The sequence below is a fragment of the Sphaeramia orbicularis genome, chromosome 1 (genome assembly GCF_902148855.1).
Source record: "Sphaeramia orbicularis chromosome 1, fSphaOr1.1, whole genome shotgun sequence".
Lineage (NCBI taxonomy): Eukaryota > Metazoa > Chordata > Actinopteri > Kurtiformes > Apogonidae > Sphaeramia > Sphaeramia orbicularis.
The window spans coordinates 42,654,145-42,665,583 of NC_043957.1; the positions used below are offsets into that span (position 1 = coordinate 42,654,145).

The window sequence follows — 11,439 nt, forward strand, 5'->3', positions numbered from 1 at the left end:
GGTGATAAACTATTGATACGGAGCTCAGGTAACACACCTGATATCTGGGGAGAGAGCGAGAAAGGAAGGAGATGGAGAGGGAGGGAGGGAGGGAGGAAGGGAGGGAGGAAGGGGAGGAAAGAGAACAGTAAAAGAAGAGTGAGGGGGCTGAAAAAGAGAGAGTGACACAAAGAGAAAGAGTGTACAGATTTAAAGTGGGAAAGAGACACATGATGAGAGAGAGTGAAGCCAGGAGGCAGTTACAGATAAATGGTGATGAAGCAACGCAAACACTCCACACACAGGCCTTTTTGGATCAGAGGGCTGAGTGGACGCTCTGGCTCAGTGGCCAGTAGCAGCATGGCATATTGTGATGAGTCAGGGCATAGCTGAGGAAATTGGACGGTGAGGGTAGTAAATGTATGGAGGGAAAAGAATAGTGACTGTGTATGTGTGGTGGAAGAGGAGGGCAGTTGCATAAACAAATGGATCACTGTTAGAGTAGAAACACCCATTTGTCTTTAACTATACACGTCGTGGCTCTACTCTTTAGCCCCCACCCCCTTTTCAAATTACTTTAACAATTTATTTTAAGTGTGTGTGTCTTTGGTGTTTACCGTGTAAACAGACTTGCTTGTTTATGTGACTATCGAGTCCCAGTGTCAGCATGATCACAATGAAGTCACCTGCTAAATTCTTTATCTTTACCCCTTTTCTGCCTGATAAGCATCTGTCCTTCCCTGGCAGTTTGCAGGTAGAGGAGTTAACCCATCCCCCTCTCTTTCCCACAGGTGGGCTGTAACGTCTCAACCGCTTCCACTGCTTCACCGTGTGTTGTAACTTGATTCTTTATTGAAGCGATATCAATAGCAAGAAGGTTTCTATAGCTTAGTCTGGGATTGTTTTTACACCAAAATATGAAACCCACATAAAACTATGCACACAGACAAGGAGTGTGCAGATGGTGTGATAATATGGCTCAGCACAATGGTTGCTGTGGACAGCTAATTATCTTGCTGATTATAAAGATGTATTACTATCCATTTTCCCCCAGTATGTTTAGTGGAACTCTACTGAATTTTAACATCATCAGGGATTTTATCTCCCAGGCGGAGTCATCAGTCTCTTAGAGACCAAGGCAAACAAAGACCTGATAGATAAATAGATAGATGACATAAGAGTACTGTGCCAAAGTCATAGTCTTATTTTTGCCCAATTATATATTTTATATATTAGTGTAACCTCCCTTTGCACTTCATATGAATTTAAAATGAACTTTTTATGCAGAAAATATGAGATTTACTGAACTAATCATCTATTGGATGGATGGATGGATGGATGGATGGATGGATGGATGAACGGACAGATGGATAGATGAACTTAAATTCCCATAAGTAACAAATTCTGAAATTATTCCGTTAAAAATCAGCAACACGAAATCCGTTTTACTCAATTCTATCTTTTATAGACAGCTGTTTGACTTTTAGACAGATAGACACACAGACAGAAGACTTTTGAGTTTACTTGACATGACATTTGTTTTACATGACAATCCCATTGAGATCAGAAGATCAGAGAAGTGTCTTTTACATATGCAGATTGGTAGCCTTTATACACATGAGTCTTTTACAACATGGTCACTTTGGGTTAAGACACATTTACATCACCACATAGACTTTCTGGTAGAAGAAAGAGATCTCCAGTCCATATCACAGTGGTGCTTAAATGTTTAGCAGGGACTATTCTGAAGGCAGGACTGTCCAAAAAATGTCTTATCTTTAGATTAAAAGTTAAGGACGTTTTTTAACATCAGGTGATTCTTTCGCATTTGTGCAACAGGATTGGAGCAGGTGCAGCATTGTTAGTAGCAACAAGGAAAAAGTCGAAATAAATTGGTAACTTTTGCATATTGTGAAGAAAATAATAGTCGGAGATCTTATTATGGCGAGAATTTCACTTAAATTTTAAGAATGGCTTTTTTGGAACCTGTATGGTTCAATTTGATGACATAGCTAAAAGAAAAAAAATCTTGAAAAAAACCAAAACTTGTGATGTATTTAGGGTAATATGATCAGAGAAGTGTCTTTTACATATCAAACAATGGCCACATTCTTTACATGCTTTAACCCTTTCATGCATGAAGTATGAGAACTTTAATCAAGATTTTTTTTTTTTTTCCTGAATGTTTTTATTCCTCTTTTGACATTAAAAAAACACAATGCAATTGAAAAAAAAAAAAAAAAAAAATCATGAACCTGTTTTTCATGGAGTTGCAAAACTATCCACTCAGCTGGACACCATGCGTTTAATTTTTGAAGCAAAGAAACATGTAATAACTGATATACTGTGTGAAAACATTTTTAATGCAGCTAATCTGATGTTTTGTCACATTTGAACATACTTTAATACTAGTTATTACTCACTTTAGGGAGATAATATGCAAAAAAAAAACAAAAAAAAACAAAAAAAAAACTGTTAATTACAGTCTAATAACAATATCAAGCAATTTTTTACACTTAACCCTTTCATGCATAGCGGTCACTACAGTGGACAGTTACTCTACAGCTGTTCTCTTGTATATTCATAGATTTTGTTGTTTTAGTTCCATATCAGCCAACACTGTGGACACTTATGCATCATCTCATAAACTGCAATTCAGACCATTACTGTAACTTTGCTGTTCTTGATAAACCTGATCTGCACATGTTTGAGCGTAAATCAAGTGCTTGTTCTTGTTATTAGACTGTAATTAACAGGGTTTTGTTTTTTTTTTTCAACAAAATGATTTCTTTTTTGCATATTATCTCCAGGAAGTGAGTAATGACCTGTATGGTATGGTAAAATGTGAGAAAACATCAGATTAGCTGCATTAAAAATCTTTTTATTTCATAGTTTTCACACACTATATCAGTAAATATGTTTTGGTTTTTTTTTGCTTCAAAAATTAAATGCATTGTGTCCAGCTGAATGGATATTTTTGCAGCTCCATGAAAAATAGGTTCATAAAAATGTCAATTGCATTTTTTTTTGTAATGCCTAGAGGTATAAAACACTAAGAAAAAAAAAAAAAAAATCTTAATTAAGGCTCTCATAATTCATGCATGAAAGGGTTAAACATGTTAGTGTAGATCAGGTTGATCAAGAACAGCAAATTACAATTACGGTATGAATTGCAGTGTACGTGATGATGCATAAGTGTCCACTGTGTTAGTTGATATATAACAAAAACAACAAAATTAACCCTTTCATGCATGAATTATGAGAACCTTAATCAAGATTTTTTTCCTGAGTGTTTTTATTCCTCTTAAGGCATGAAAAAAACATAAAAAACAATGTGATTGATTTTTTTTTAAATTTTTTAAATTTTTTTTTAAATCAACCTGTTTTTCATGGAGTTACAAAAATGTCCACTCAGCTACACCATGAATTTTAATCTTGAAACAAAGAAACATGTATTTAAAACCCAATATCATAAAGTGATATGAAAACAGTGAAATGAAACCATGTTTAATGCAGCTAATCTGATGTTTTCTCACATTTTAACATATTCTAATACAAGTTATAACTCACTTCATGGAGATAATATGCAAAAAATAAATATTAACAATTGATTTCCACTCAAGAAACAATCGAGAACAGCAAAGTTACAATAATGGTATGAATTGCAGTTTATGAGATGATGCATAAGTGCCCACTGTGTTGGTTGATATGGAACTAAAACAACAAAATTAACCATTTCATGCATGAATTATGAGAACCTTAATCAAGATTTTTTTCCTGAGTGTTTTTATTCCTTTTAAGGCATGAAAAAAAAGACAATGTGATTGAATTTTTTTAAATCAACCTGTTTTTCATGGAGTTACAAAAATGTCCACTCAGCTACACCATGAATTTTAATCTTGAAGCAAAGAAACATGTATTTAAAACCCAATATCATAAAGTGATATGAAAACAGTGAAATGAAACCATGTTTAATGCAGCTAATCTGATGTTTTCTCACATTTTAACATATTCGAATACTAGTTATAACTCACTTCATGGAGATAATATGCAAAAAATACATATTAACAATTGATTTCCACTCAAGAAACAATCGAGAACAGCAAAGTTACAATAATGGTATTAAGCACAGTTTATGAGATGATGCATAAGTGTCCACTGTGATGGTTGATATATAACTAAATCAACAAAATTAACCCTTTCATGCATAAATTATGAGAACTTTAATCAAGATTTTTTTCCTGAGTGTTTTTATTCCTCTTAAGGCATGAAAAAAAAACAAAACAATGTGATTTTTTTTTTTTTTTTTTTTTTTTTAAATCAACCTGTTTTTCATGGAGTTACAAAAATGTCCTCTCAGCTACACCATGAATTTTAATCTTGAAGCAAAGAAACATGTATTTAAAACCCAATATCATAAAGTGATATGAAAACAGTGAAATGAAACCATGTTTAATGCAGCTAATCTGATGTTTTCTCACATTTTAACATATTCTAATACTAGTTATAACTCACTTCATGGAGATAATATGCAAAAAATAAATATTAACAATTGATTTCCACTCAAGAAACAATCGAGAACAGCAAAGTTACAATAATGGTATGAATTGCAGTTTATGAGATGATGCATAAGTGCCCACTGTGTTGGTTGATATGGAACTAAAACAACAAAATTAACCATTTCATGCATGAATTATGAGAACCTTAATCAAGATTTTTTTCCTGAGTGTTTTTATTCCTTTAAGGCATGAAAAAAAAGACAATGTGATTGAATTTTTTTAAATCAACCTGTTTTTCATGGAGTTACAAAAATGTCCACTCAGCTACACCATGAATTTTAATCTTGAAGCAAAGAAACATGTATTTAAAAACCCAATATCATAAAGTGATATGAAAACAGTGAAATGAAACCATGTTTAATGCAGCTAATCTGATGTTTTCTCACATTTTAACATATTCTAATACTAGTTATAACTCACTTCATGGAGATAATATGCAAAAAATACATATTAACAATTGATTTCCACTCAAGAAACAATCGAGAACAGCAAAGTTACAATAATGGTATTAAGCACAGTTTATGAGATGATGCATAAGTGTCCACTGTGTTAGTTGATATATAACTAAATCAACAAAATTAACCCTTTCATACATGAATTATGAGAACCTTAATCAAGATTTTTTTCCTGAGTGTTTTTATTCCTCTTAAGGCATGAAAAAAAAACAATGTTATTGATTTTTTTTTTTTTTTTAATCAACCTGTTTTTCATGGAGTTACAAAAATGTCCACTTAGCTACACCATGAATTTTAATCTTGAAGCAAAGAAACATGTATTTAAAACCCAATATCATAAAGTGATATGAAAACAGTGAAATGAAACCATGTTTAATGCAGCTAATCTGATGTTTTCTCACATTTTAACATATTCGAATACTAGTTATAACTCACTTCATGGAGATAATATGCAAAAAATAAATATTAACAATTGATTTCCACTCAAGAAACAATCGAGAACAGCAAAGTTACAATAATAGTATTAATCGCAGTTTATGAGATGATGCATAAGTGTCCACTGTGTTGGTTGATATATAACTAAATCAACAAAATTAACCCTTTCATGCATGAATTATGAGAACCTTAATCAAGATTTTTTTCCTGAGTGTTTTTATTCCTCTTAAGGCATGAAAAAAAAAGACAATGTGATTGAATTTTTTAAAAAATCAACCTGTTTTTCATGGAGTTACAAAAATGTCCACTTAGCTACACCATGAATTTTAATCTTGAAGCAAAGAAACATGTATTTAAAACCCAATATCATAAAGTGATATGAAAACAGTGAAATGAAACCATGTTTAATGCAGCTAATCTGATGTTTTCTCACATTTTAACATATTCTAATACTAGTTATAACTCACTTCATGGAGATAATATGCAAAAAATAAATATTAACAATTGATTTCCACTCAAGAAACAATCGAGAACAGCAAAGTTACAATAATAGTATTAATCGCAGTTTATGAGATGATGCATAAGTGTCCACTGTGTTGGTTGATATATAACTAAATCAACAAAATTAACCCTTTCATGCATGAATTATGAGAACCTTAATCAAGATTTTTTTCCTGAGTGTTTTTATTCCTCTTAAGGCATGAAAAAAAAAGACAATGTGATTGAATTTTTTTAAAAATCAACCTGTTTTTCATGGAGTTACAAAAATGTCCACTTAGCTACACCATGAATTTTAATCTTGAAGCAAAGAAACATGTATTTAAAACCCAATATCATAAAGTGATATGAAAACAGTGAAATGAAACCATGTTTAATGCAGCTAATCTGATGTTTTCTCACATTTTAACATATTCGAATACTAGTTATAACTCACTTCATGGAGATAATATGCAAAAAATAAATATTAACAATTGATTTCCACTCAGAAACAATCAAGAACAGCAAAGTTACAATAATGGTATTAATTGCAGTTTATGAGATGATGCATAAGTGTCCACTGTGATGGTTGATATGGAACTAAAACAACAAAACCCATGAATATACAAGAGTCAAGCTGTAGAGGAACTGTCCACTGTAGTGACCACTATGCATGAAAGGGTTCATGAATATAGAAAAGAACAGCTGTAGAATAACTGTCCACTATGCATGAAAGGGTTAAATAGGATACAATTGTAATTCAAATGCACTCTTCTCTCTCCTCCTGTATAACTCTGTGCCCATGGCTAAACTTTGTCCTCTTGCTGACAGTATAAACACACAGATAGTCACCTGCTACTGAAGCAAAATACCTGCATGGGCCGATACTCCCCACCCTTATTGAGCTTTACTCAACCAACCACCAACCCCCTCCACCCTCACCCTCCCCCTCCCCCTCCTCCTCCTCCTTCGCCACTCCCTTACTTTCCATCTTGCAACAGCGTTAGTCCCGCCTCCACCTCCCCTGTGAAAGGGACTGCTAGGTTCAGGTTCTCTCTGGTTCTCCCTTCGATACCCAGGGACCCATTTAACCCACTTTAGAGGCGTTATCCAAGTGTTGCCCACTATTTTTTTTTTTTTTTTAAATTGTTTTATCTCCCTAACACTTCAGACCAGGAGAATTTGGAGTACTGCAGTTTCATTCCCATCTCCCACTGAGCAACATTCAAGTAACAAGGTAAGGCCAACACAGGCGACCTAAAGTGCGTCTGACTCGCAACAGGTGGACGCAGCTTGGTTTCCTTCACAAAACTCCTCTTTTCTTTTTCTTTTTATCGTCTATATTTTATAAAGAGCTTATCGACACAGAAAACAGCAGCTGGTAACTCTCTTGGGTAATTTGTTCTTTGAATTCTAGACGCTCAGGTGTGACAGTCGAGACCTTCAGAGACACAGGTGTAAGGCAGGTCGCCGTGCTGCGTTCAGGTCCCTAGCGAAAATGTCACGATGGGCCGTCGTGTCCTGTTACTAATACTATTAATTTGAATGGCCTTGTTTGTGAGCTTTGAACACGGTGCACTGATCATATTACCCTAAATACATCACTAAGTTTTTTTGTTTTCTAAGCTTTTTTTGTTTTTTAAACTATGTCATCAAATTAAACCATACAGGTTCCAAAAAAGCCACACTTAAAACTTAAGTGAAATTTTTCGCCATGATAAGATCTCCGACTACTATTTTCTTCACAATATGCAAAAGTTACCAATTTATTTCGACTTTTTCCTTGTTGCTACTAACAATGCTGCACCTGCTCCAATCCTGTTGCACCAACTGATGTTAAAAAACCTCCTTAACTTTTAATCTAAAGATAAGACATTTTTTGGACAGTCCTGCCTTCAGAATAGTCCCTACTAAACATTTAAGCATAACTGTGATATGGACTGGAGCTCTCGGTCTTCTACCAGAAAGTCTATGTGGTGATGTAAATGTGTCTTAACCCAAAGTGACCATATTATACAAGACTCGTGTATAAAAGCTACCAATCTGCATTTTATACAGGGAATGCATTATTGAATAAGTGTATTTGAAGCTTTTGTATGAATAAATGCTTTTTTTTAATTTATTTTTTTTTATTAAGCACTCCATTACTTTTACTTTTGTTATACTTTTTTTTTTGTTTGTTTGTTTTTCACTCTTTATTCCATTGGCCTACATCAACATGCTGTCGTTGATAACTAATGGCAATCGTGCTGTTTTATTCTGAAAGTATACTTTATTTGGTGAAACAGCTATTAACTAGCCTACTAAAAAGGCTGAGCCAGTCCGACTTGTTCTTGTTGATGGATGTTGGATGGCACACATGACACAAGGTTATGACAGTGACAAAAGAATACAATTTTCTTGAACAAAACGCTGTATTGTATTTGAGGAGTTGCAACAGAAGCAGAAATTGACAAGTGGTAACGTAGCTGAGAGGCAATGAATAGCAGATTTAAGGCCTTCTAGGCCTTTCTGCAATCAACATCTAGTGGTTATAATACTTGCACAATGAATAAAATAAGTGGAGATATGACTGGTTTTTAAAAGCATTGAAGAGTTGTTTCCTGTCAGGCTTGTCCTATATCAAACATACCTGTTCAGCTGATGAAGCCTCTGGAGATAAGGGTACTGTATAGAGAGGCCATGTTATCATTATAAACAGCTTTGTGTGCCTCAGCATGGGAAAATAAAAGGTTTGGCCACTTTCTGTCTGTTTTCACCCAAATTCAGCGTCAAAATCCTCTAGGCTTTAACTCTACTAATCTAGATAAAAAGCACTACATTTTATCATAGATTTAAGAGGGCAAAGTATGGTTGTTTAGATTTAACAGTGATAGCGTTGCCTTTCTGTACACTTTGAGCTCTGTACATGAGTACACAGAGATATTTTTGTGTAACTGTGTAAATGTTGACGTACATGGCACGTAAGACTTGATTATCAAAGTTTAATTTGTGATTTGACAAAAGTTATAAATCCATCTCTACCACATTTCAGCAGGGCATAGCTTACCTGAGAGTGACCTTGTAGTTGGGGGGAGCTGTGTGTTTATACATGTGTTAATGTTCTATTTCATGTGAATGCAGTGCATTTCATAACTTAGTCTAACTAGTCTTAGTCTTCAGGAGAACCCAGTTGAATTCCTTGGTAGCAAACAGACATGAGATCAATTAATCACCCTCTATTTGAAGATGTGTGTCAAAATAAACATCTTGGATGAACTTGTGTTTGACTCAGTATATATTCTTGGAAGTCACATCTCCCTTCTCATCAGGGTGCAGTGAGCTAATGAACCCCTACTGTGAAAGCTGCAAGGCTGCCCCTCCTGCTGTGCTGAATCAAGAACAAGTTAGTCTAAATCATGCTATTAGAGAGTGGTAATCACTGAATAATTACCATTTTAGGACATTGAAAGCATGCTATTTGTTCTGTAAAACTGAACCCGCAATTATTAAAATTTGCAGTAAAACGCAAGATAAAAGTCCAAAACTGACCTGTTTATATAAGAAAATATGGATTTTCTGCCATTTGATTAGATTTCTTTTTTTAAGCTAAAGGGATAGTTGGCTAGAAGACACCTAATTCTCTTCATTTTCTTGAATTGTGTGTTTACAGTTTGGATACACATTAGGACAAGCAGAGTGGAAGCTGAGTTCAAAGTATAAACAATAAATGGAGGATGTAACTGCCAATGATATAGTGATAAAATTATTTTTACACTATCGCTGATTTAACATCCAGATATCCACACATGCCTCACACATTCCTACTTAGTTGGATTACAGATATGATGAATCAGGAATCTGTAAAGCCGTCAACATGTGAATCACTATCGTAATATTCAGTATTTTATTTCCACTTCATCTTTCAGCTCCACCCATCATTTCTTATCCTTTAATTCTCTTAATTCCAATAATTTTCTCAGCCCTCCCTGTGTGCAGGGTAACCAGACTCCATTGTTAGTAACTTTAGTCATGATGCTTTACAGTTCTCAGTAGACAGTGGCTGGTTTCTATAGTTACAGTCAACAGTCTGGGCTCAGAAGTGTTTGTAATGATATCCTCAGGACAATGCTAAACAAAATGGTGTCCACCTTGAGTCCTCGTATAGGCCCCAGCTGTTTGTGGGAAGAAACAACATATTGTTTAGAAGCAGGTGGTTGATATAGTATGTAATCCTGTTGAGATGCTATCAGTAGATGTCAGCAGTAGCAATATGGGCCATGCCATTCGATATGGATTCTGACGTAAGGGTGATGACATCAAGAGACATTACTCATATGAAGATAAAACTCAGGTTGTAAATGCAAATGTTACAGTATCTTGTGTTGCTGACAGGAGAAATAAACAGGTTTTTAGGTGCTTGAACGCATTTAGAGCCTAAGGCTGGATGGATCGCTGCTCTGTCAGTCCTCCACCTTATACATATTCACACACATTTCACCTTCAGGCACTTTACACAAATACATGTAGATTGTGAACCATAAAGATTCAAGTAGTCAGGTTAACACTGACTCTAGCACTCATTTCATTTTTCATTTACAGGATGAAATGACATAGCGCAGCCCAGTGTATGGTCAGAGGATGGAAAGACTATGCTAATGCACATGTAAAGGATGTGTCCCATGTTCACACATAGGTGCTCATATACCACTTTATTTGGGTTTTTCCTGAAGTTTTTACAAATGTGCACAGTGGTACAATGTAATGGATATGATATATTTAATATATGGCCTTTGTTAAGAAATCTGTATTGTCTTCAATGCTTCAAACACAGTGCAGATTGTTCAGTAATTTTCTTTGCATGTCTTATAATGATAACATCTTTGGGATTTGGCACGCTTTTATCGAATGACAAATTGACAAAGTATTGCCAAAGATATGGATAGTTTAATTGATAATGACAGTGGCTGTTATTTGCAACTAACCAGCATGAATTGTTCACTAGCAAAACAAAAAAGGTTAGTGTGAGAATTATTCCCCTGTGTCAGTTTTTCAGGTTAACTGACACATTAATTGATTATTATTGCAAGACATAGTGTATTAATGTTGTATCATTCACACATTTTCATCTGGAGGTCAGCACATTCCTGTAGGAGTAATGTGTTCTGAAAAGAGGTATCCAGTGTTAATGATTAATCTTTGATCTGTGATTAAAGTGTAGGCATATAGAGCTGAGGCTTTATGACATGGTTCCATTATAATGGTTCATTGTGTTTTTGTTTGTGAATAGAGTGACTGGAGGTTTAGAATGACGTTGGTGCTGCCCACACTATGTCAGTGATGGCTTTGCACAGGCTGAGGAGAGGTCAAGGGGTAGAATTGAAATATGGAGAAAGAAAGGCAAAGATTAAATAGAGGAGGTAAACTTTTAAGAAGGAACTAGAAGCACTCGGAGAGCGCAGACCTCCGCAAAGGCTGATCAGTGGGCCCCCCCACCCCCGATCAACACCAAAATTTAATCATTTCTTCCTTATCCCATTTCCAACAAACCCTGA

At 34.8% G+C, this 11,439-nt stretch overlaps 1 protein-coding gene across 1 annotated transcript in view; it reads left to right on the forward strand.

Moving 5' to 3' along the window:
* The first annotated feature begins 6,929 nt into the window (after positions 1-6,929).
* Positions 6,930-11,439, forward strand: part of LOC115422365 (2-hydroxyacylsphingosine 1-beta-galactosyltransferase) — a 23,392-nt gene continuing 18,882 nt past the window's right edge. The window contains exon 1 of the mRNA XM_030138667.1: positions 6,930-7,142. The gene's annotated coding sequence lies outside the window, so the exon portion shown is untranslated. The remainder of the gene's footprint in view (positions 7,143-11,439) is intronic.